The sequence below is a fragment of the Archocentrus centrarchus genome, chromosome 18, assembly GCF_007364275.1.
Source record: "Archocentrus centrarchus isolate MPI-CPG fArcCen1 chromosome 18, fArcCen1, whole genome shotgun sequence".
Classification (NCBI taxonomy): Eukaryota; Metazoa; Chordata; class Actinopteri; order Cichliformes; family Cichlidae; genus Archocentrus; species Archocentrus centrarchus.
In genome coordinates, this window is record NC_044363.1 from 10,626,886 (window position 1) to 10,652,830 (window position 25,945).

Sequence of the window (25,945 nt, forward strand, 5' to 3'; positions counted from 1 at the left end):
GTTAGTGCATCTTCCGATTGGGAAATAGCTAAAGGGTGATTCCACCTAATTTTTCACTACCTTGAGCATCTTTAATCTACTCTTGTTAAAAACATAAAACACCTAGACACTTCAAACCTGGAGTAGATTATTCTAAACTAATAGCAGAATATCTAAAACCAAGTTTGTGATTTGTGAAACCTTTATTTGGTTTGTGAAACTACAGTAAAGGCCATTTTCTGCACTTATTGTGCATTACAATCTAGTGTGATTCAAATGCAGAAAAAGTGCTGAAATTGCCCTTTATTAAAGTTTCACAAATTGAAAGCTTGGTTTTAATTATTCTGTCCCAAGCATGTCCCAAATCAGAAGCTGTAATCAGATAGCAACTTCAGCTTTGTGCCTGTTCTAGACATAATTTAAGTTAATTTAGGATCTTTGATTTTATCTTTTAGGTCCTCAAGTATTGTATTCTTGTCCATCATGACATTATTACAATGTATCATAAGAGTCTGGCATGTTCAATACAATTAAACAGTGTCCCAGCATACTTTAGATGTAATAGATGGTTCTAGAAAGAACGTGTTCCTGCTAAAATACTGATTCAAATAAATAACTACCTTTATTAGCTGTCCTAAGACTGTCAATTCTTGAACATTTCAAAGTCCTTGTATATTTAACAAGAGAGACATTTAAAACAATCATACCAGAGTTTAAAAATCTTCATTACTGGCTGCAATGAAGTTCTCTTGCCTTTGTCTTTTCAGAGAAAGAATCAACTCTAAAAATTGCAGAGCGAACTCTACTGAAAGTGGACACACCAAAGGATGAAAAGCGAATAAGGAAACCTAAGTGACTATTCTCTGATGAAGATTCAACTGTCACTGGAGATGAAACAAATCCTGACATCCCAGGAAAGGTAGAGGAACATTTGTCATTAACACATGGTGAAAAAATTGTTCTTATTAGGACAACTTTTGGAGGTATGTTTGTTTGCACAGTTTTAATAATTCTACACAAAAATATTATTTATGTGGTTATTTGTAACTCGGCAGGAAACATCCAAACTTGCTGCAAGGACGCATGTGGAGGAGGAAATTCTTTTTGGAGACAGCTGGTTTCCACCAGGATCCCACAGTCCAGGTGAATCTCCCAGTGATGACAATGCTGCCAAAGTCAGAGACCTTCAGAACCAGGTTAAGGTTCTACAGAGGGAAAATTCAAGGCTGTGCAACTTGGCCATAAAAGGTGAGAATCATTTTAATATTTATAGACCTCTCCATATTGATAAAAAAGAATTGCTATGTATTACTTTGACTGTTATGCAATAGTTGCCCCCCCAACGAACAGAAGAGGGTAATCTTCAGTTTGATTTATTTTCCAGTAGCCTTTTTGACTGAAAAGCAACCCAGTTGGAGAAGGGCTGGTCCATTACACTTCTGCTCTAGTATACAAAGACATTTTAAATCTAAATAATGTATTAAAAAAAATTCTTCCTCTTGGTGTCAATAGTAAACCTAAAATAGATCTATAAAGTAAATTTGTTAGAATATTGTTATAACCTAAAAGATAAAAGGAATTTTATAAAATAAAATCGTTCACAGTGAATTCCAAAATAAAGAAGGATCAGCATTTGGGGTATCACAATCCAAAAGTCATGGCTCTCTACTTACCGTGTTTTTAAAGTCACAGCTCAGCTCAGATTCTGTCTAACCAGACAGATTAGAACACAGAGTGTGCAATTATTAGTGCAACCTCTAATTATTAGAGGTTGAGATGCTTGAGAGTCCCAGTGAGATTGAAGCTGCGCCTTTGAAAGCAGCTGAAGTAAGTGTATATGTTTTTACTTATGTTTTTTTTTTACAAACATAAACATTTACACACTTTGTAATGTAATCTATTTTTTTGGTTTGCTTTGTTTTACTTTTAACAAGGTCAAATTGGGGAGTGATGGAATAACCATATCAACTCACTGTTGGGAGACTGCCATATCCCAAAAAACTCCTACTGTGATGGCTCGAGTGTTGCTGATGGGTCTGTTCAGTGTTGACATCCTCATGAAATCAAACCTGACTGGAGGGATGAATAAGGTGGACCCTGCTGCTGAACGTTGCCAGGCTCTTGACACGAAAAGGCTCCAAGCTTTAGTTGGTAAATACCGTCCCTCCTCCCCCTGATACACACTTAAAAGGTGGATTTTATGTAAAATTGACTTTTTGGGTAGGGGCTTTTCAATCACGTAATGTTATTCTCTCATCAAAAGCACACCTGACGTGTTGCTGTGATTCTTTCCTGCATGTTTGAGAAATCCTTTAATCTCTGGTGGCAGCCATTCGGGGGTTGCTAAATGCTTGCTCTCACAGAGCAGCATTGCTTATTTCCACAAAGCTCCTCCTTGGAGCTTCAGTCACCAGCCGAGCTCCTGAGCTAGTTAGGGTTAGGACCATTTCTGAGGTTCACTGTTAGCCTGTTGAAGCCAAGATGTGTGTTTGAGATCATTGACATGTTGGAGCACTTAATAGTGTTCAAGTTTCAACCATCTAACTGTTGATTTGAGATTAAGTTGAATATTTTTTAGGTAATCCTCCATCCCTCCTTTGTGCAATGCACCAGTACTCCTGGTTGTGCTTCATACACATCTTTAGAGTAATATGACATTAATTTTTCAGGTTTTGAATATATCTGTTTTATATTTCTTTACAAAGATGCTGTTGTCAACCACCATCCTGGGGTGAAGATTTCTGACATCAGAAAAGCAATCAATGCAAGAATTTGAATTTCAACTTGAAAATGTTTGGATGGTTGAAATAGGAGTATGTTTCAGCATCAACAGTTGTGTTGATCGTTTTATTTTATTTTCTTTTGCTTGTAATAAATACTTGTGCTTTTCATGCCATGTTCATGTTTACATTATGTACTTTGTGTCACTGTTGGCAATAATCCAGTTGTTAAAAGTAATTTTATTGTCTAAATGAATAAAAGTTAAGTTTTGTTTTAAAATCTGTATCCTCTCATTTTATGTATTGTATCAATGTTCAACTGTTAAACATGTGATGTGCAGTCTCAAGATCATTTGACAGAGAATAGAGAATGTTTAAATATATGTGGATATATATTAAAAAAATAAAAAGGCAGTTGTTATCCTATATATGTCAAAATGTATTGAAAAATATACCGAGGCTATATATTGCAATATAAGACATAATATATAAGGAATTGCCGCTTTCCATATATGACAAAATATATCTTTGTAAAAGTACTTAAATATATTGGGTTATATACTATAAAATATATTACATTATATAATCAAGCAGTGGCAGATAAATATATATTACAATATATTAAGAAATATATTTAGTTTATATATTATTTAATATAATAAAGCATGCCTACGAAAATATATATTGTACTATATTTTTGAATATATGAAAAGCGGCAATTCCTTGTATATTATTACATATATTGTAATATATTATACTGTTGTATTTTCCAATATAATTTTCAATATATATCTTACAGTATGATTAGGTAAGTTTCACAGTGAATTATTAATCAATATCAGTTGAAAAATACAGCAGTACCTTTAATTTTACGAGAAGACTTCAAATAACCTAGAAATCCAAACTTTATGATATTCAATATATTGTTGATCAATATATGGTAAAATATATTTTTCTTTCGTAAGGGAAGAGACAGCGTCAGAAGCATCTCGCCTGGGCTAAAGACAAAAAGGACTGGACTGCTGCTGAGTGCTCCAAAGTTATGTTCTCTGATCAAAGTCAATTTTGCATTTTTGCACAGAATCCATGTTGCTTGAGGTCCAGTGTAAATTTTCCACAGTCAGTGATGGTTTGAGGTTTGGACCGTAATGAAGGCAGACATTTGTGATACACTGCGAGGCAAAATTGCTGCTCTGAGGGCTGAAAATAATGAGACTGTGTCCTCTCTGAAAAAGGAGATAGAGAATCACAATGCACAACTTAAAGATACTGAGGACTCTGTTACAAGCACGTCAAATACCATGGTGGCGTTAGAGAAAAAGTTACACAACTTTCGGTCCAAGTTGAACAGCTGACTGAAAAATTTATAGACCTAGAAGGACGTTCAAAGAGGCAGAACATAAGGATAGCTAGAGTGCCAGAAGGTAAGGAAAATGTGCAATGCGGCAACCCAGGGAAGCAGCCAACCCAGCCCCGAACAACTAGCCAGTCCCCACCCCAAGCAGGGTGCAAGAAACTGGGGTGTGAGAAGACCCGCCCACCCCCTCCTCCCACCCAACGTGTAGGGGGGTGATGTGAGTGTATGTAATGAGAACAATGTTTATGACTGTGTGAAAGCTATGGTGCTATTAAAATTGGAGGGACAGATGAGCACTGAATAACAGCGCCCATCCACACTGCCCCCCCGAGGCCCTCAATGTCTAAAATGTAAATAAAACTGAGGAGCAGGCAGCAGTGAGCAGACAAGTGGCGCCACCTCAGCAGCGCCACCCACTAACCATTGTGTGACACACCTGCCCCCGTAGGCCCTATATGTACTATGATGTGTTGTAAACTGACTGATGCAATTAAAAAGGGGGAGTGGGACATCAAGCAACACAGTGAGCAGAGCTGAGGAGGTGGCCATACTCACTGGAGCACGAGCCCCCCCCTCCCCCAAAAACCTACGTGTGTGTAATGTGATGTTCAACTGAGTGGGAGTAGGGGAAGGGTCAGGATAAATATGACCGGGAGGTAGGACTACCCCCCGGAGTAAGAGAGCCAGCTAACTACTGGCTCACTAGACCCCCAGTTCCCTACACCCAACCGCAGTGCAGGGAAGGCAGGTCCAGGGCCTGAGTGGCCACACCCCCAGGACACCGCTGTGCTCCAGGCCGGCACCCACCACCCACACTGCAAACACACACCCCACAGGCATACAAAAGACAACAAATATCACAATACAATTACAGTAAATGTCACACTCTCACTCTCATCCACACACACACATACATGCACACACAAACAGGACCAACCGGCCCCAAGTGGGAAACTGCTGCTCCCTCACCTGAGCGCCCCACACCCCCACAGGGAGGGGCACCCAGAATCCCGGAATGCCAGCCAGACATCCCGACGCAGGCCAACCCACCCCATACGGCGGCGCGCCCAAGGGGGCATAGACCTCCCCAGCACAGAGAGGGGCCCAACCGGGAAACGGGCGACCCCAGACCCGGCACCCCGGCCCCACAGGGTTGGTAGTGTTTTAATACATCATTGGCCCCTTTTTTTTTTTTTTTTTTTTTTTGAGTGTGTGTGCGTGTGCACGTGTGTGTGCTCATACTTGCATGTCCCTGTACACATACGTTCCCATGTTCATGCTCTTGTGAAGGCATGCTTGTTCTCCCTTCCAAATTTAACATAGTGATCCCAACTCATCATAAGATTTTTATTTTCTTCCCCTTTACAAAAAATAAATAAAAAGAATAAAATAAACAAGAATGAAAGCACCTCAGTGACAACCTGCATCCAGACCCCTAAACAAGGACAAAGAGTATCAGAAACCAAATCAGTCAGTGTGGTGAGTCCAAACATCACAACACAGGATGGCAACAAGAACCCAAGTGTCAGCAACCTGCATTAAAGGAGAAGAAGAAGAAGCAGTGGAAACCCCCGTGCCAGGGCAGAAACATGCAGGAATGGCTACATCAGTGTCTGAGGCTCTCTACAAAGCCAACAGAGGCCAAGAGCACAACCCGGTCCCACCCAGGCGGCACAGGCACCCAGAAAAGGAGCCCAAAGCACCACATGAGCCAAGGGACAGTGAACAGACCCAAGAACCCAGGAGGCACAGCAGCCAGGACAACCCGGACACCCCGACACAGTCCCAGCAGCACAGGACAACCTGGCCCACAGGATGCCCCCCCAAGCCCCCCACACCCACCGTCCCCGCCACCCCCCAACAGAGCAAAGTGCGTCCACCCCGCCCCAGAGAGCCAGGCACAAGGGCAGGGCATCAGGCCCACAGGGCAGACGACAAGCCTGCACCACACGGGCACACGCAGTGAGGGGGGAGGGGAGCAGATAAACGGAGAGATTGTGGAGCAGGGTAGGGAAAGAGGAGGAGCCGCATAGCCCAGGCAGCAAGACCTATATACCCCAACCCATCCTCTAGCCGCACCGCCCCCAACGCCCATATCACCCCCACAGATCCAAAAACGGAGCCCCTACACTGTCACCATGACACCCCCACTGTGACCAGCCACCCCTCCAGAGAGACACGGACAAGTCCACCAGGCCAACATCCACCCCAGGGAACCCCAGAGGACCGGACCCCACCAGCACCAGGGAGGAGAAAGACAGCAGGGGAAAGGAAGAAGAGATGCAGGGGGCCGCAAGCACTGCTCCAAATCCCCAAAGACACCCCCCCCCAAAACCTAATCAGCCCACCTGCCACTTAACCCCTACCATAGTGTTAATCACCCATACCATTCCTTTGAACATTAAATTAAATAATTATATATTTTTAATACATTTTTTTTTTATTTAATTATTATTGTTTTTGTCATGTATAATATATGGATATATGTATTTATGATTCAAATTTGTTCCCCAATTTCCCAACTGCGGAACATCTATAATTTTTCATAACTTATGCATTTTCCAATTGCCGGATTGGAATTTATTTATTTTTAAGTGTGAGTCCCACCTACCCATGTAAAGTGACTTGTGAGATGCATTGAAATGGAAGGCAGGTGGGGTATGGGAGAGTGAGGCGGGTGAGGGCCAATCCACATTCCTGTAGATGGCCCGACCCACTATGTGGCCTCCCACTACAAATCCAGCCTCCTCCCAACACCTGTAGTGAGATATATAGTGCTCTACATAAATACATTTATTATGAATCTTATGTGTGTGTGCTAAGCTAGTGCTGTGCATTAAAAGAAGAGTGACAAGTGAAGCCAATCCGACCCGGGGGGAGAACAGAGGGGAAGGGCAGTGCCAACAATGCCCCCATCCATCCCCAACCCAACCCCCCCAATCCCACGCCCCAGACCCGGCACCAGGGGAAGGCCCCCGCAGATCCGCGGGGCATGCCCAGAAGACCCGCCCAAGGATCCCCAGAGAGGCAGAAATCCCAGCGAGGAGACAGGGCCGAGAGCACGAAGGGTTTTAAGGACTGATCAAGGGCGAGAAGGAAGCTAGAGACCACTGGGAGGTGTAGCAACCAAGGAGAGGGACATAGGGCCATGGGAAGGAGTCACACCTTCAATTGTACGTGGCCAGGCTTCATGCAAAGACACCACGGACAACCCCCTCAACCTTCTCCCAATCCCAGGAAAGGTCTCCCCATCCATTGTCACCCCACCACACCCCAGGAAGCCCGGGCAGCACAGACCCAACAGGCCCAACCGCCCCACCCCCAACCGGCACCCCAGGCCAGAGGGAGCACCCCCGCCCCCCAAGGGGCACCAGGGGCGAGAGAGGAGGGGCGTCAGGAGGGCACCCAGAGAGCTGACCACCCCAACCCCAGGGCCAGCCAGGGCACCCCGACAGGCCCGGCTTGGACCCCCCAGAGGTCCAGGCCTGAACAGGGCCCCACGACCCCCACAGTGCCCAGAACCCCACCATCTAAGTGCCCATACCCCCCAGGCAGAACGGGTTGACCATATAGACCCCATCGGAATATAAGGGTACCTCATGAATCCTAAAGAATAGTAGCTGCAACACAGATTAGAAAAGTTAATAACGCAAAACACACAAAAGTTATCAAAAATGCCAGTAGTTATAATGTCAACCATCCACCATATTTATAATAATAATAATAATAATAATATACTTCGCAATGGTTAAAAATCAGGATTCTAGAGTTATATTTAAAGAGTTAATGAATGGAGACCATGTTTCAATAAAATGTGTCATCCTGTCTTTTGGGGAGGCAGATACTCTTTCCATTGATATGTGCTCAATCAGGAGATTTAACCAGTGATTACATACTACATATTAAACAAATATGTAGGACCGCTTTTTTGCATTTGCGCAATATTTCTAAAATTAGAAACATCCTTTCTCAGAGTGATGCTGAAAAGCTCATTCATGCATTTATTACTTCTAGGCTGGATTATTGTAATTCATTATTATCAGGCTGTCCTAAAAGCTCCCTGAAAAGCCTTCAGCTGATCCAAAATGCTGCAGCTAGAGTACTGACAGGGACTAGAAAGAGAGAGCAGATTTCTCCCATATTGGCTTCTCTTCATTGGCTTCCTGTTAAATCTAGAATAGAATTTAAAATTCTTCTCCTCACATACAAGGTCTTGAATAATCAGGCACCATCTTATCTCAAAGACCTCATAGTACCATATCACCCCAACAGAGCACTTCGCTCTCAGACTGCTGGCTTACTTGTGGTTCCTAGGATACTTAAGAGTAGAATGGGAGGCAGAGCCTTCAGCTTTCAGGCGCCTCTTCTGTGGAACCAGCTTCCAGCTTGGATTCGGGAGACAGACACCCTCTCTATTTTTAAGATTAGGCTTAAAACTTTCCTTTATGATAAAGCTTATAGTTAGGGCTGGATCAGGTGACCCTGAACCATCCCTTAGTTATGCTGCTATAGGCCTAGTCTGCTGGGGGGTTCACATAATGCACTGTTTCTCATTCACCTTATTTACTTTGTTTATACTCCACTCTGCATTTAATCATTAATTGATATTAATCTCTGGCTCTCTTCCACAGCATGTCTTTCTCTCCCCTCAGCCCAACCGGTCGCGGCAGATGACTGCCCCTCCCTGAGCCTGGTTCTGCTGGAGGTTTCTTCCTGTTAAAAGGGAGTTTTTCCTTTCCACTGTCGCCAAGTGCTTGCTCATAGGGGGTCGTTTTGACTGTTGGGTTTTCTCTGTATTATTGTAGGGTCTTTACCCACAATACAAAGCGCCTTGAGGCGACAGTTTGTTGTGATTTGGCGCTATATAAATAAAATTGAATTGAATTGAATTGAATTGAATTGATTAATAGTAAGATATTGTGTGACTTCAAGCCAGAAGTTCTGGACTGGTGGCAGAGCCACAGTGCATGAAAATAAGTGTCTGTAGTGTTTTGAGTACACTGAGTACAAATCTCAGACTCTGAGAAGCCCATTTTATTCAACATGTACTGTGTGATATAGGTTCTGTGTAAAATTTTGTATTGAATAAGTTGTAAATTGCTATTTTTCTGTCAGTGAAAATGCATTTTTACACATCTGAGTCCAATAATCATGATCTAAAGACAGTGGAAAGTCTTTTTCCCATTTGGAGATGGGTAAACATGTTGAGTCTGTGACTGAAATTAATTTATAGAGTTTAGAAATAATTTTTTTATTTGTTGTACAAAGATTTGAAATCTCTTTTACTACTGTAGGTGGTTGTAAAAAAATATTAAGTGTAGGAAATCTTTTCTTAATTGAGTTCTTTAATTGCTGGTAGTAGAGAAAATTTCGATTTCCTAGTCCAAATTTTTTAATTAGCTGACACGAATTTATCATCTTGAAAGAGGCGATGGAGGTGTGTGATTCCTTTCTGTTCCCATGTTCTAAAGTGGACAGTTGTTCTATTAATCTGAAAATCTGGGTTGTGCCAGACTGGCGAGATACTACAGGGTTCCATTTGCGAATCTGTGATCTCAAGGGTTTTCCACCAGGCTGTCAAAGTAGAAGAGATCAACGGGTTTTTTAAACAGTTATGGCAGTTAATTGAGACAGTAATAAAAAGGATATCTGAAAGTTTAATGTTGTTACAATCTATCTGTTCTAATTCTATCCAAGAGCTGTGGGCTTCATTTGGGTGAATCCATTTGATAATACACTGCTCAAAAAAATAAAGGGAACACTGAAACAACACAATATAACTCCAAGTAAATCAAACTTCTGTGAAATCAAACTGTCCACTTAGGAAGCAACACTGATTGACAATCAATTTCACATGCTGTTGTGCAAATGTAATAGACAACACATGGAAATTATTGGCAATTAGCAAGACACACTCAATAAAGGAGTGGTTCTGCAGGTGTGAAAGTGTGCTTTCACACTTGTGGTAGCACTGCAATGCTACAACCCACACAAGTGGCTCAGGTAGTGCAGCTCATCCAGGATGGCACATCAATGCGAGCTGTGGCAAGAAGGTTTGCTGTGTCTGTCAGCGTAGTGTCCAGAGGCTGGAGGCGCTACCAGGAGACAGGCCAGTACACCAGGAGATGTGGAGGAGGCTGTAGGAGGGCAACAACCCAGCAGCAGGACCGCTACCTCCGCCTTTGTGCAAGGAGGAACAGGAGGAGCACTGCCAGAGCCCTGCAAAATGACCTCCAGCAGGCCACAAATGTGCATGTGTCTGCACAAACGGTTAGAAACCGATTCCATGAGGATGGTATGAGGGCCCGATGTCCACAGATGGGGGTTGTGCTCACAGCCCAACACCGTGCAGGACGCTTGGCATTTGCCAGAGAACACCAGGATTGGCACATTCGCCACTGGCGCCCTGTGCTCTTCACAGATGAAAGCAGGTTCACACTGAGCACATGTGACAGATGTGACAGAGTCTGGAGACGCCGTGGAGAGCAGTCTGCTGCCTGCAACATCCTTCAGCATGACCGGTTTGGCAGTGGGTCAGTAATGGTGTGGGGTGGCATTTCTTTGGAGGGCCGCACAACCCTTCATGTGCTCGCCAGAGGTAGCATGACTGCCATTAGGTACCGAGATGAGATCAGACCCCTTGTGAGACCATATGCTGGTGCGGTTGGCCCTGGGTTCCTCTTAATGCAGGACAATGCTAGACCTCATGTGGCTGGAGTGTGTCAGCAATTCTTGCAAGATGAAGGCATTGAAGCTATGGACTGGCCCACCCGTTCCCCAGACCTGAATCCGAATGAGCACATCTGGGACATGTCTCACTCCATCCACCAACGTCACGTTGCACCACAGACTGTCCAGGAGTTGGCGGATGCTTTAGTCCAGGTATGCGAGGAGACCCCTTAGGAGACCATCTGCCACCTCATCAGGAGCATGCCCAGGCATTGTAGGGAGGTCATACAGGCACGTGGAGGCCACACACAATACTGAGCCTCATTTTGACTTGTTTTAAGGACATTACATCAAAGTTGGATCAGCCTGTAGTGTGTTTTTTCACTTTAATTTTGTGTGTGTGACTCTAAATCCAGGCCTCCATTGGTTAATAAATTTGATTTCCATTGATGATTTTTGTGTGATTTTGTTGTCAGCACATTCAACTTTGTACAGAACAAAGTATTCAATGAGAATATTTCATTAATTCAGATCTAGGATATTGTTATTTGAGCATTCCCTTTATTTTTTTGAGCAGTGTATATTGTATCTGGTTAACTAAGTAGCAGACCAAAAAATTAGCTGCCTCCAGACCTCCATTACTTTTGCTTTTCTGGAGAGTGGAGAGACTAATTTTTGCCTTTTTATTTTTCCAGTAGAACTTTATGATGTTAGAGTCTAGCAGTTGAAACCAGATGGATTTAGGTTTGAATGGAATCACTGAGAAAAACTAGTTGATTTGGGGTAAAACTTTAATTTTTATGGTAGCTATTCGTTCTATTAAGGAAATGGGAAGATTATTCCAGCGTTTCATGTTACTGTTAATCTTATCCAAAAGTGGAGTGAAGTTTAGGTGAACTAAATCTGATAATTTAGAGGAGACGTTTATGCCTAGATACTTGATATTGCCTATTGAGAAAGAGATGTATTTATCTTGGTCTGCAGAATTCCATGAGTTCTCTGTTATAGGAAGAATTATTGATTTTGACCAATTTATAGAATAGTCTGATATTTGTGAGAAGGTTGTTATGAGATTAAATACTTCCTGCACCAAGTTTGTATAAAGCAATACATCATCTGCATATAAATTAATTTTATGTTCCGATAGAGTGGTTTGAATACCTTTAGTACCGTATTATAATTCTGATGTATTGCAGTGGCCAGTGGTTCAATGCAAATTGTAAAAAGTAAGGGTGAGAGTGGGCATCCTTGTCTGGTACCTCTTTCCAGGGTAAAATATTGATATATGATCCCATTAGTGGTGACTGTAGCTTTTGGTGAGTTACACAGAGTTGTTATCCAGTGAATGAATGATTTTCCAGAGCCAAACTTGTGAAGAGCTGCGAACAGGAAAGACCAGTTAACTTTGTCAAAGGCTTTTTCTGCATCTAGTGACATTACTATTGCTTTTGTTTTTTTACGCAGTGTCAGGCTAATAAGGTTGAGTAGCTGATAGGTTCAGATCATTTTAATAACTCAGGGAACAAACACACAACTCTTTTTGAACTTGCGCAAAGAGGAGAGATCCGTTCCTTGAACTCAGCTCGCGGCTGAGCGGAAGTTATCTGTCCCAAAGGACGGCTTCCTGTGCAATGCTTTTATTCGGACTTTCACAATAAGATCACGTGGGTTACACCAAACGCAGTTTACAGCATGTAATAAACAACATTCTTGGCTTTTTCCTTACCATATATGGTAGTAAGTATCCTGTAGAATGTGCATGTAACATGGCGTATATGAGACACGTAGCCTATGTGTGTATTCTCTGCAGGCTGAAAACAGCCTGCAGGTAACTACAACTAGCTTTGTAAAAAAAATGTCACTACGTGTTTCCATTTCAAACATAAAAACAACAGTATCATATGTACATAAAACAACTTATAGAAAATATACAAACAGAAGATATGATAATTCATAATAAACAGAATGGAATTTATACCATAACTCCAACAGTAGGCTTCTAATATTGTTGGTAGAGTGTCTTCTTTTGATGAATCTTGTTTGATCATTATGGATTATTGAAGGAAGCACTGTCTCTAACCTAGATGCAAGTGCCTTAGCAATTACTTAAATATCTGTATTGATTAGAGATAAAGACCGGTAGCTAGATGTAAGAGTAGGATCTTTATCTGGTTTAAGTAACAATTTTATTGCTGCTGTGTTCGTGTGGGAAGGGATTAGACCATTGTTTTTAATTTCTGTCACAGTTCTGAAGAACAGCGGTGATAATATGGACCAAAAATGCTTTAAAAATTCTGCAGGGAATCCATCAGGGCCTGGTGCCTTGCCATTAGGCATTTTGTTTAATGCACATTGTAAGACACTGGAGGATAAAGGTAGGTCTAAGAATTCCGTATCTACTTTAGATAAATGAGGTAGATTTAAATTATAGAGGAATGAATGAATATCTTGTGGATTAGGTTTATTTTCTGCTGAATATATATTCTGGCAATAGCTATAAAAAAGTATGATTGATTTCCTGTGGTGATTGTGTGTATTGTCTGGTTGAATCTTTGATTGTTGTTATAAGTGATTTTTCTTTATTACATTGAAGCTGATTTGCTAGGAATTTGCTTGTTTTATTATTATATTTGAAGTTGTTGTAATATAAATTCATTTTTTTTATAAAATATTATCCAGTTGTAATTTAGCATTTTGTAATTCTTTCCATATTTGTTCGTTTGGATTTGTTGCGTGTCTATCTGTTAGTTGTTTGATTCTTTCCTCAATAACTCTTTCAAGTTTTTGTTCCTGTTGTTTCTTATGTGAGGAGTATGATATGATTTTCCCCCTTATTACCGCTTTTCCTGTTTCCCAAATTAGAGAGGGAAATGTGTTTGGAGAATCATTTGTTTCTATAAAGTTTGCCCATTCTTGCCTAATTCGGAGTCCTTTAATAAAGAAGTGTTAAACCACCATGTCGGAGGTGTTAATGGGTTCAGTTTGAATAATGAGGGATATAGGTGCATAATCACTGATAATGATAGGATATATTCTGGAAGATGTTTTTTCAATCATAGAATTACTCATGAGAAAAAAAGCTATTTGTGAAAATGATTGATGTACTGGAGAGAAAAAGTATACTCCCTATTTGTTTCATTTTTTAATTAAATTAAATTCAATTTTATTTATATAGCGCCAAATCACAACAAACTGTTGCCTCAAGGCGCTTTGTATTGTGGGTAAAGACCCTACAATAATAATTTTTAGTCTCCACACATCGCCAAGCCCGAAATCCTTCATATATTCATTTATTATTTTGGCAGATTGTAAATGCCTCACATTTGCTGAATTACTAGAGCGATCTATTAATGGGTTTAATACAGTGTTGAAATCTCCTCCAATAATGATTTTTGAATTTGCAGTAAGATCATATATTTGAGAAAAAAACTGCATGGAAAAAAGCTGGATCATCATTATTGGGAGCATATAGATTAACGATTTTAAAAATACTATTAAATATAGTTCCTTGAATTATGACAAATCAACCTTCTGGATCTTTTATTGTGTTATTTGGTGTAAATGATAATCTTTTATGTACCAAGATAGAGACCCCTCTTTGTCTACTATTATACCATGTTGAAAAGACGAGTAAAATTAGAGTCTATAAGATAATTTTCTTCTGATTTTTGTAGATGAGTTTCCTGTAGGAGGAGGACGTCTGCTTTTAATTTTGAGATATATTCGAGGATTGCTATTTTTTTTGCCTGTGAACTAATGCCACGTACATTCCAAGAAACCAGAGTTAAGGGAAGCATAAGAAGAGAGAAGATTATGTCATGTATGTATATACAGTGTGAGATCTGGATGTGTGTCTGTGTAATCTATGAGTTATGAGTGTCTGTATGTGTGGAGCTGTTATGCATGTATAGTGACTATCATGGGGGGAAAATATGAGGTGCTGGGTTATAGATATAGGGATGTTGATGAAGGACATGTGCAATAAAATTGATAAACTAATACAGGGATGCAAGACAATACTGATATAGATGCTTTAGGGTGTATCTGTGTGTGTGTCGGTGATAATGATGTGTGAGTGAAGAGTGAAATAAAGATATAAGAGACTAATGTGAAAAGGTGATAGAAGCAAGAGCAAGGAAGGAAAAAAGGAGAAAACTTCTCTTTTAACCAGTGAGATTTGTATTGTTAATGATTTAAATTGTTTTTTGGGTTTTATTTAGATCATTCTCTATATCTGCTCGTCTATTCAGAAGAGCCACGGGGTGGTGGTGGGATCCCGGAATAACTGCCCATCAATATAAAGCTTATCAGCAACAAGTGAGGCACGTTTGCCCTTCTGTCTGTGCTGTTTTAAAATAGGATATAATATTTTGCGCCTGTTATTGATTTCGTTAGGAAACTGATCATTCATGCCAAACGATGTTTCTTTTAATTCACGCCCTTTGCTTTTAACGAGTTCTTTTTGCTTGAAATGCTCAAACTTCGCAATGATGGGCCGTGGTCTGGTTCCTCCTCGGTCTCCGAGTCGGTGAACGTGAATGTGGTGGAATGAAATGGCACTCACAGTTTCTGTCGGGATCTTCAGAGCGGATTGCATGAAATTTTTAATCAGTGTTTCCGGGTTATCTGGTGTATTTTTGGGGATTCCTGAGAAGATCAAATTGTCCCGCATACTTCTGGTTTGTATGTCGAGAACCGTTTCTTTCAAGGATTTGTTTTCTATTTTAAGGGTTTCCATTTGCACCGTTATTGTTGATATGGAGGATCAGAGCTCCGCATTGTCCTTCTGGAGATCAGCTATTTGCTGGTGCATGAACTCTATGCTAGATTTTAAGTCTTTGATCTCCTGATGAAGCATGGCAAGAATATCTAGTTTCTTATTAATGGACTCTAAAACACTTACCTGTATGTTGGTTGTGATTAAGTCCTCGGTGTCGGTTGAGGAATCAGTCTTCGTCTTCTTGCTAGCCTTCTTAGTCGGGTTGTCCGGGTGCTTGTTGGAATCCTCCATGACGCTCTGGTTGTAATATAAATCAATGAAATCCTTGAGTTCCTCCACTCTGTATAATGTTGTCAAACGTAGTCGTCGTCGTCGTTTATTTGTTTGAGTTAAAAATAGAAAATTAACTAGCCTAGTTAAGGGTCTGATCTTGCTTTTAGCTGAGATTGATAGGACGTGGATGTGTTCAGTATGGTTTTTCCATGGGCTTTCATGTTTTCATGTGTGGAAGGTGGTGGTAGTGGTGGTGGTGATATACACTGCTACAAACAGATGCTACAAATGGAACATCAATGCAAGATACTATAGATGTGAAGGAGAAGAGGGGAGAATTGACATTTTGTACATGCAATGTTAAAGGTATCAACGAACCTGTCAAAAGAGGCAAGGTGTTATCCCACTTAAAATCACTCAAAGCAGATGTCATTTTTTGCAAGAAGCTCATTTGAAGAATGATGCTCATAATACACTTAGATGCAGGTGGGTTAAACAAATATACCATTCTACATTTTCTGCCAAATCCAGAGGGGTAGCTGTATTAATTAAAAAAGACAAATATCTACTATAGCCGATAAAATGGGAGATACGTATTAGTTACTGGGGAGATGCATGCCCCTCCAATTACATTGTTGAATATTTATGGGCCTAATTACGATGATCCAGAGTTTTACAGAAAAGTCTTTAGTTTGATTCCGTACACAGGAAATGCAAATTTAGTAATTGGGGGCGACTTTAATTTAGTACTAGATCCATACTTAGCCAAATCTTAGACAAGGGGGCTTACACTGGTTAAGAGTGGCAACTCGATTAAAACCTACATGGAAAATATGAATCTCTGTGATGTATGGCGAACCCTAAACCCAGCTGGTAGAGAGTATTCTTTTCACTTTATTGCACATAATGTTTTCTCCAGGATCGATTATCTTTTGGCAGATGGGAGAATGCTGCCTTATGTACCTGAAGGCTCTGGATGTTGTAGGGCTGTCTTGGTTGACACGCCTCTGCAACATCGCGTGGAGATCTGGGGCAGTGCCATTGGATTGGCAGACCAGGGTGGTGGTCCCCATCTTTAAGAAGGGAGACCGGAGGGTGTGCTCCAACTTTCGGGGCATCACACTCCTCAGCCTTCCCAGAAAGGTCTATGCCAGGGTGCTGGAAAGGAGGGTCTGTCCGTTAGTCGAACCTTGGATTCAGGAGGAACAATGCGGTTTTCGTCCTGGTCGTGGAACGCTGGACCAGCTCTTTATCCTCTCAAGGATATTCGAGTGCGCGGGAGTTTGCCCATGCAGTCTACATGTGCTTTGGGGACTTGGAGAAGGCATGTGACCGTGTCCCTCAGGGTATCCTTTGGGAGGTCCTGCGGGAGTATGGGGTGTCTGGCCCGTTGTTGCGGGCCATTCAATCTCTGTACAACCGCAGTGAGAGTCTGGTCCGTATAGCCGGTAATAAGTCAGATTGGTTTCCTGTGGGTGTTGGACTCTGTCAGGGCTGCCCTTTGTTACCGATTCTGTTCATAATTTTTATGGACAGAATTTCTAGGCGTAGCCAGGTGGCGGAAGGCTTCTTCCTTGGTGGCCTCAGAGTCTCATCTCTGCTCTTTGCAGATGATGCGGTCCTGTTGGCTTCATCAGGGGGTGGCCTCCAGCTCGCAGTGGAACGGTTCGCAGCCGAGTGTGAAGCAGCCAGCATGAGAATCAGCACCTCTAAGTCTGAGGCCATGGTCCTCAGCCGGAAAAGGGTGGAGTGCCCTCTCCAGCTCAGGAACGAGTTCTTGCCCCAAGTGGAGGAGTTCAAGTATCTCGGGGTCTTGTTCACGAGTGATGGGAGAAGGGAGTGGTAGATCGACAGACGGATCGGGGCTGCTTCTGCAGTGATGTGGACACTGCACCGGTCTGTCGTGGTGAAGAGGGAGCTTAGTGTAAAAGTGAAGCTCTCGATTTACCGGTCGATCTACCTTCCTACCCTCACCTATGGTCACGAGCTTTGGGTAGTGACCGAAAGAATAAGTTCGCGAATACAAGCGGCAGAAATGAGTTTCCTTCAAAGGGTGGCTGGCCTCTCCCTTAGAGATAAGGTGAGGAGTGTGGCCATCCGGGAGGGGCTCAGAGTAGAGCTGCTGCTCCTCCACATCGAAAGGAGCCAGTTGTGGTGGCTCGGGCATCTGATTAGGATGCCTCCTGGCCACCTCTTGGGTGAGGTGTTCCGGGCATGTCCCACCAGGAGGAGGCCCTGGGAACGCCTTGGGGTCCCTCCGGATGAGCTGGAGGAGGTGGCTGGGGAGAGGGAAGCCTGGGCTTCTCTGTTTAGGCTCCTGCCCCCGCGACCCGGCCCCGGATAAGCGGAAGAGAATGGATGGATGGATGTACCTAACGCTACTTACCACAACATAATTATTTTTGATCACTGTCCAGTCACCTGCTCCTTTACACTTTGGGACTACGCTCGAAAGCAAATAAGTTGGAGGCTCAATCCACAGCTGCTGAATAATTTAAACTTTCAGCATTATTTAAACTCTCAGACCTCATTGTTTTTTTGACATAAATGATCAACTGAAACTTCACCGGCTGTACTGTGGGAAACGTATAAAGCCTATATTAGGGGGTGCATAAAATCATTTCAGGCTTCACAGAACAAGAAGAACAAAGCAAATCTGGATAAATTAGAAAAGCAGATACACAACCTAGAAGGTGATAATGCAAGGACACCTTTAGATAAATACAATAAGATATGTGCATTAAAATATAAACTTAACCAAATATTATCCAGTAACATTAATAGAGCATTCACCTATATGAGACAAAAATACTTTGAACTTGGGGACAAACCACAAAAATAACTTGCAAGACAATTAAAGAAGCTAGAGAGCAATAGAACGATTCACAAAATCATATCTGAAAATGGAAACCTCGTCACAGCTCATAAAGATATTAATCATAGTTTTAAGCACTTTTATAAATCTCTCTATACATCTCGTTTCACTGCGGATACAAATAACATGCAAGAATTCCTAGACAATTGTAAACTACCGGTGCTGAATAAGGAGGAGCAAAAGATTCTTAATGCCGAAATTACAAGTGAAGAAATTAATAAATCTATTGGCCTGTTAAAAAATTGCAAGAGCTCAGGCCCAGATGGGCTGGGGAACGAGTTCTATAAACTACTAAAGGCCAAAATTGTTCCTTACTTGCTTAAACTACACAACCATGCATATAATGTGGAATCTCTACCACCGCCATTAAAACAATTGACTATTACCGTACTCCCTAAAAAAGGTAAAGACTTGGAGCAGGCGGCTTCATACAGACCAATTTCTTTATTAAACTCATATCAAAAAATCTTGGCAAAAATACTCGCAATAAACTTGTACATTCAGACCAGATGGGCTTCATAGCAGGGAAAAGTTCTTCAATAATCTCAGGCGTTTATTCAATGTCATTTATTCTTCTAAAATACAACAAGATTTAATAATATTTAGTTTTAATGCCGAAAGGGCTTTTGATCAAGTCTAATGGCCATAACGCTTTGTTGTATTAGAGAAATTTCGTTTGGGACAAGAATTTATTTTTTGGATTAAAGTAATATACAAAAATCTCACTGATAGAATACTTAAAAATCAAACTCTGTCCACTCAGTTTAAAATGAACAGAGGTTCAAGACAAGGATGTGTTCTTAGTCCATTATTATTTGCTCTTGCTCTGGAACCCCTGGCAGAGACAGTTCATACTCACCCAGATAAATACAGCTATAATACACTTGTGTTGGAACTGTTTTTGTGTTGTTGTCTCTCCGAGCCTGTGGGGGGCGCAGGTTTTCACAATGTGCTATGTTGGGCTGATTTGTAAATAGAAGAAGTGAACGGAAGTAGTTTTTCTCAGGAGGTAGAGAAAGCATGGTGCATCTCTGCCAACCGAAAGCCATCCGCTCCTTCATATCCCTTTGAGTGGCAATATGAGTAAGTTTCAAGGTTGTGTGTGTTTGTAAGATATTATGCATGTGGTTATTCAAATAAGTTTGAGACATTTTGATATGTGTCAATCTAGTGAATCCAATCTGAGTTCATGCAGTGCGACCGCTAAGTTGAAATGAACTCTTTAATGTGCCTTATATATCAAAGGAGATGTTTATTTGATTTAAGTGGGCATATTATAATTTGTATACTGAGTACGTTTTCTGTATTTTGTATTGTTTCAGTTTCACACTTTTTTACATTAAATACTGTCAAACTACAACATGTGCCTGTTCCTTGGAGGAAGTGGTGTAAGAGAGAGTTTAGCTGGCTGTGAATCTCAATATAGGACACAGGGTCACATTGAGTGCAACAGTACAACAGTACTAATACCATATGACTTTATGCTGATGACATTCTACTGTATATAACACAACCACAATAATTCTTTGTATTATTGATAAGTTCAGCACTTTTGCAGGTTACAGGACAAATTGGGGAAAAAGTGAAGTATTACCCATTAAAATAGAAAATTATGAGTGGCTTGCATCTCACCCATTTAAAGTGACTGGAAAAGATTACATACCTAGGCATTTTAGTAACCAAAAAGTACACCTCCTCTCTTGGAGAAGCTAAGGAACAACATTCGGTTTTGGAGAACACTTCCCATTTCATTGATAGGAAGGGTGAATTCAATAAAGATGGTGTTTCTCCTGCAATTTTTGTACCTGCTTCAAAATATACCTGTCTTTTTACCCAAATCATTTTTCAAAAAATTGGATGGAATTATTATGCCACTTATATGGAATTACAAATCACATAGAATAAAAAAAACAGCATCTTTGTAAACACAGCTCACTGGGTGGTTTAACACTACCTAATTTCATGCATTACTATTGGGCTACAAACTTAAGAATAGGCTCTCTTTTGCTGGGCGAGACAGCATTGCTCCCTAAATGATTACAGATGGAGAGAGAGGACTGCCTCCCCTTCTCTATCGGTGCAATATTACTCTCACCCATCCCTCTGACAGGTGCACACTACAATCATAACCCAGTGATATGCAGCACTATACAAATTTGGAAACAAATAAAACATTATCATTTTATACACCTATTTCATGTAACCCCTCATTTACTCCATCCTGTATTGACGGGGCTTTTGATTTGTGGCAAGAAATGGGGATTTATAGACTGAAAGACTTGTACTTAAATCACACTTTAATGCCATTTCAACAATTACAAGATAAATTTGGTTTACCAAGCAGTCATTTTTTTTAGATATCTTCAACTATGAAATTATATTCGTTCACTGCTGCAACAATTTGAGAAGGTCCAATGTGCCGCTTTAGACATTTGCCTATTCGCCTCTGGATTGCGGGGTCATGGTTGCAGTTTCTTGCCCTCATTATTGAGTACATTGCATGACAGAGGCGCATACACACACATTACTGCTAACAATAAAATTGTGTGTGTGTATATATGTGTGTGCGTGCGTGTGTGTGGGTGTATATATCTACTTTTCTTCAATTTTTTTTTGTTTTTTTTTCCTTTCTTCCTTTTGTCCCCCCCCCACCTCTGTTCTTGCCCCTTCCTTGTTGCCTGTCAGACCTGGCATAAAAAAACAAAAAAAAACAAGGCAACAAAGTCCAAAAAACAAGCCAGAAAACAAACAAAAGGCAGCAGCACAAGGCTGGAAAAAAGTTCAAAACAAAAAACCACACAGTCCTGGAGGCCGACCGCGGTCCCTGCGGCGGCGACGACAACGAGGACGAAGGCGAGCAGGAGGCCGACCGCGCTCCCAGCGGCAGCAATGAGGGTGAGGACGAAGGCGAGCAGGGGGCCAACCGTGCTCCCAGCGGTGGCGACGACGAAGATGAAGGCAAGCAGGAGGCCGACCTTGCTCCCAGCAGCGGCAACGAGGACGAAGGCGAGCAGGGGGCCGACCGCGCTCCCAGCGGCAGCGACGAGGACGAAGGCAGGCAGGCTCAGGATACTTGAAAGGCTCCAAACACTTGAAAGGCTCCAAATTACCAAAAGAGCCAGGGAACTCGAAGGAGCCAGGGAACTCGAAAGAGCCATGCTGCCGAGCAGGACGCACAGCCGTCTCCTTTAACGGCTGGGGCTGCTTTATAGGTGACTCAAAAACAGGGTCAGGCAGGGGTGACTCTAAGGTGGCCAAGGGGACCGAGGCAGAGGAGAGACCAGAGGAGGGAGCAGGGGAGGGAGCTAAGGGAGTGACTAAAGGGACCGAAGGGGAAGGAGCTGAGGGACCTGAAGGGGGTAAAGAACAAAACGAGGGAACTATTGGGTTCAGAGGGACCAAAGCTGAGGGGACCCGAGGGACCGAGGGGACCTGAGCTGAGGAGGTGGCTAAGGGAACCCGAGGGACCGAGGGGACCAGAGCTGAGGAGGGAGCTGAAGGGACCAACGAGGGAGCTGAAGGGACCAACGAGGGCGACACCGAGGGAGCTGAAGGGACCGAAGGCACTAAGGGAGCTGAAGGGACCAGAGCAGAGGGAACCTGAGGGACAGAGGGGACCGAGGCGGAGGCCGAGGGGACTGGAGGGAGCGAAACTACAGGTGCTGAGGCCGAGGGGACTGAAGGGACTAAAACGGGAACCGAGGGGACCGAAGCTGTGGGGCCAGAGGGAACCGAAGCCATGGTTGAGGGGACCGAAGTGACTAAAGTGGGAACCGAGGGGAGTGAAGCTGAAGGCGAGGGAGCCGAGGGGAGCGAAGCTGAAGGCGAGGGAGCCGAGGGGAGCGAAGCTAAAGGCGAGGGACCAGAAGAGGGAGCTGAGGGACCAGAGGAGGGAGCTGAGGGACCAGAGGAGGGAGCGACTAAAAGGACTGAAGGGGAAGGAGCAGAGGGGACCAAAGCTAACACTGAGAAAACTGCAGAAGGGACTGAGATGGATATAGGGACCGAAGCGCTAACCGAGGGGACCGAAGGAGCTAAGGGAACTGGAGCTGAAAGCGCTAAAGGGACCGAAGGGGATGAAGAGGATGAGGGAACTGAACCAGAGGAGGGAGTTAAAGGGACCGAAGCCGAGGTAGAGGGGACCGAAGGGACTGAAGCTGAGGGGACCGAATCCGTGGTTGAGGGGACCGAGGGGACTGAAGGGACTGAAGCTGAGGGCACTGAAGGGACCTGAGTGACTGAGGGAACTGTAGCTAAAGGGACTTGAGAGACTAAGGGGACCAGAGAAACTGAAGCTGAGGCTGAGGGAGCTAAAGGGACCGAAGCTGAGGTAGAGGGAGCCGAGGGGACCGGAGGGAGTGAAACTGAGGGGACTAAGGGGACTGAAGCTGGAACTGAGGAAGCTGAGGGAGCAGGAGCTAAGGGAGATGGAGCTGGGTGAGCAGAGGGAGCTGGAGCTAAGGGAGCTGGAGCTGGGTGAGCAGAGGGAGCTGGAGCTAAGGGAGCAGAGGGAGCTGGAGCTAAGGGAGCTGGAGCTGGGTGAGCAGAGGGAGCTGGAGCTAAGGGAGCTGGAGCTGGGTGAGCAGAGGGAGCTGGAGCTAAGGGAGCTGGAGCTGGGTGAGCAGAGGGAGCAGAAGCTAAGGGAGCTGGAGCTGGGTGAGCAGAGGAAGCTGGAGCTAAGGGAGCTGGAGCTGGGTGAGCAGAGGGAGCAGGAGCTAAGGGAGCTGGAGCTGGGTGAGCAGAGGGAGCTGGAGCTAAGGGAGCTGGGGTCTCTGAAGGCGAAGCTGGGGTCTCTGAAGCTGGAGACTGTGAGGCTGATGCAGAAGCTGGAGACTGTGGAGCTGGAGACTGTGAGGCTGATGCAGAAGCTGAAGGCTCTGAAGCTGAAGGCTGTGAGGCTGAAGGCTGTGAGGCTGATGCAGAAAAGCGGGTGCAGAAGCGGGCCGGTCCATGGCAGGCACTGCCTGTGGACCAAAACGGGTGCAGTATACTTCACATGAGCATTGCTTACAGTCTCAGGATTAACAGGCATTTCAACAGTCTTAGCAGAGGAAATCATAAAGCCAGGGAGAATCACTTCCATAATGAAAAGCCGAATTACCTCAGGTAAGTCATCTAAAAGTCCAAAATGAGTGGTTACCAGGCTCTGCATAATGTGCTTAATGGTGTACTGACAGGCCTCATCGGGCAGCTCAATCCATTGTGCACATAGCGCCGATATAGAGTTAATGAATTCCTGTCGAAAATCCTCTGGTGTGTGAATAATCCCAGAAGAGGTGCTATCCCTAGTTGGCTTGGAAAATGCAGTACTCACAAATTGTCCGGTGTTTTCACACACAGGGGCGGAGGCTGTGGTGACAGCAGTGGTCTGTGGCTGCACAGTGATACCAGGCTGGGGCTGTGCAGGAACTCCAGAGACAGCCGCTGGTGGCTGCTTCTTTCACCGCTGTGAGCCGCGCTTCCGTTTACCCATATGAATCGGAAGCGCAGCGGTGGCACGCTCCTCTTCCCCATCCCACATCCGTGCCAGGAAAGTGGTGGGGGAAGAGTAGGCTGGTGTTGATACGGCAGCTGTCATGAACGGCAGCTGCTGTGGGGAAGCTTGGGCTGGAGGTGAAGGCGAGAGGCGGCGACGCCGAGGCTTATTCCTTCAGCCGGGTCCTCCCAGGGCCAGGCGAGTGCTGATGTACTGCGGCTCGCTTTTCGAAGTGAGCCACGGCTCCCACATTAACACTCCCGGTCTTAATGACTCGCGGTCCGTGGGGTCCATACTGGGTTCGGGTCCTACTGTCACGGCTGCGTGCTGGCAAGGCAGGGAGGACCCCAGTGCAGGACACAGCGAGAGCAGGTTTAGAGGGCAGTTTATTGATAACTGTAACTGTACTTTTTTGACATTTCACCTTCCCCCCCAATTAAGAGGTTTAGGCGAAATTTCAAAAAAGTAACTTAAAGGGCCAAATTGTATGTTATTTTTGACATCAATTCGCGGACCGGAAGTGGGCGGGACCGGATGCGGCCCGCGGGCCACAAGTTTGGAGACCCCTGGTCTTGGATATATCTTAAAAATGGTTGCCATATTTTATAAAACATCTTGCTTCTATTCTGCATCCAGTAGGTTATTTTCTCTAGAGTCACACAGTTATTAATTTAACAAAGCCATATTTTAATTGAGAGGGGAGTCTCTGATTTCCACTTTGTCATAATACATTTCTTAGCAATTGCCAAAAGAACTCGTGTAAGTTTCTTAGCATGATTTGTCTCTAGATTGGAATTCGCCAAATTCCCTAAAAGACAAATCTCAGGGTCCATTGGAATCGTAACTCTGTGGATGTCTGATAAGATTTCACACACCCCCTGCCAGACCCCTGCAATTTAGAGCACTGCCAAGTAGCGTGGAGGAAGGTTCCTTCCGCCATGCCACACTAAAACACCGAGGTGATATATTAGAATTTTTATGTAATTTATCTGGGGTAATATACAAGTGATGCAAGAACTTAAATTGGATAAGCCTAAATCGAGCATTTAAAGTAGAGGTAACCCCTTCTCTACACAAATTCTTCCATAACTGCTTCTCAATAGATATTCCCAAGTCCTTCTCCCATTTAATTCTTGAACTGTCCATATCTATCATTGTTAAAGTTGACATAAGGGGTGTATACACCCTTGAAATAGTTTTGAATAGTGGCTGGCCGGCATGACACATATACTCGACCGGAGACATGGGAGGTAACTTCCAATTTCCTTTTTGATTGGTTCTAATAAAGTCCCGTAATTGGAGATAACTAAAAAAATCCTTATTTGTCAACTTAAATTTCTTTTTTAACTGTTCTAGGGACATAAGTACCCCATCTTTATAACAGTGTTCTAATTGGTTAATACCTTTCTCCTGCCAGGATTTAAAGTTACCAGTCTGAAAAATCTTGGGTAGCAGTCTGTTTCCCCATAAAGGGCTTTTAGGAGAAAGAAACCCTTCTAACTTAAACAATTCACGAAGTTTATACCAGATTTGAATTGACTGAATAATTAAGGGTTGCCGTCTTAATAGTTTTTATATCCCATTTATACAATAAATTTATTGGTGACTCCTCTTTCATCTCTAGTGTTTCAATTCTAAGCCATGAAGGAGAAGTTTCCATGTCAAACATCTGTGCCAAAAACCTAAACTGAGCGGCATAATAATACAACTGAAAATTAGGGAGATTGAGACCTCCATCCTCATACTGCAATGATAATTTATCCATGCTGAGTCTTGGCGTCTTGCCTTGCCAAATAAATTTTCTAATTATTTTTTTGAGAGAGGAAAAAAATGCTTTTGGGACATGAATGGGAAGCGACTGAAACATATATAGGAA

The 25,945-nt window shown here is 43.2% G+C and overlaps 1 long non-coding RNA gene across 1 annotated transcript; it reads left to right on the forward strand.

The window, feature by feature from the left end:
- The first annotated feature begins 749 nt into the window (after window positions 1–749).
- Window positions 750–2,868, forward strand: LOC115797187 (uncharacterized). Its single transcript, XR_004021394.1, has 4 exons — window positions 750–898; window positions 1,035–1,227; window positions 1,914–2,130; window positions 2,685–2,868. It is a non-coding gene; the product is annotated as an uncharacterized LOC115797187 (long non-coding RNA).
- Window positions 2,869–25,945: the final 23,077 nt, after the last annotated feature.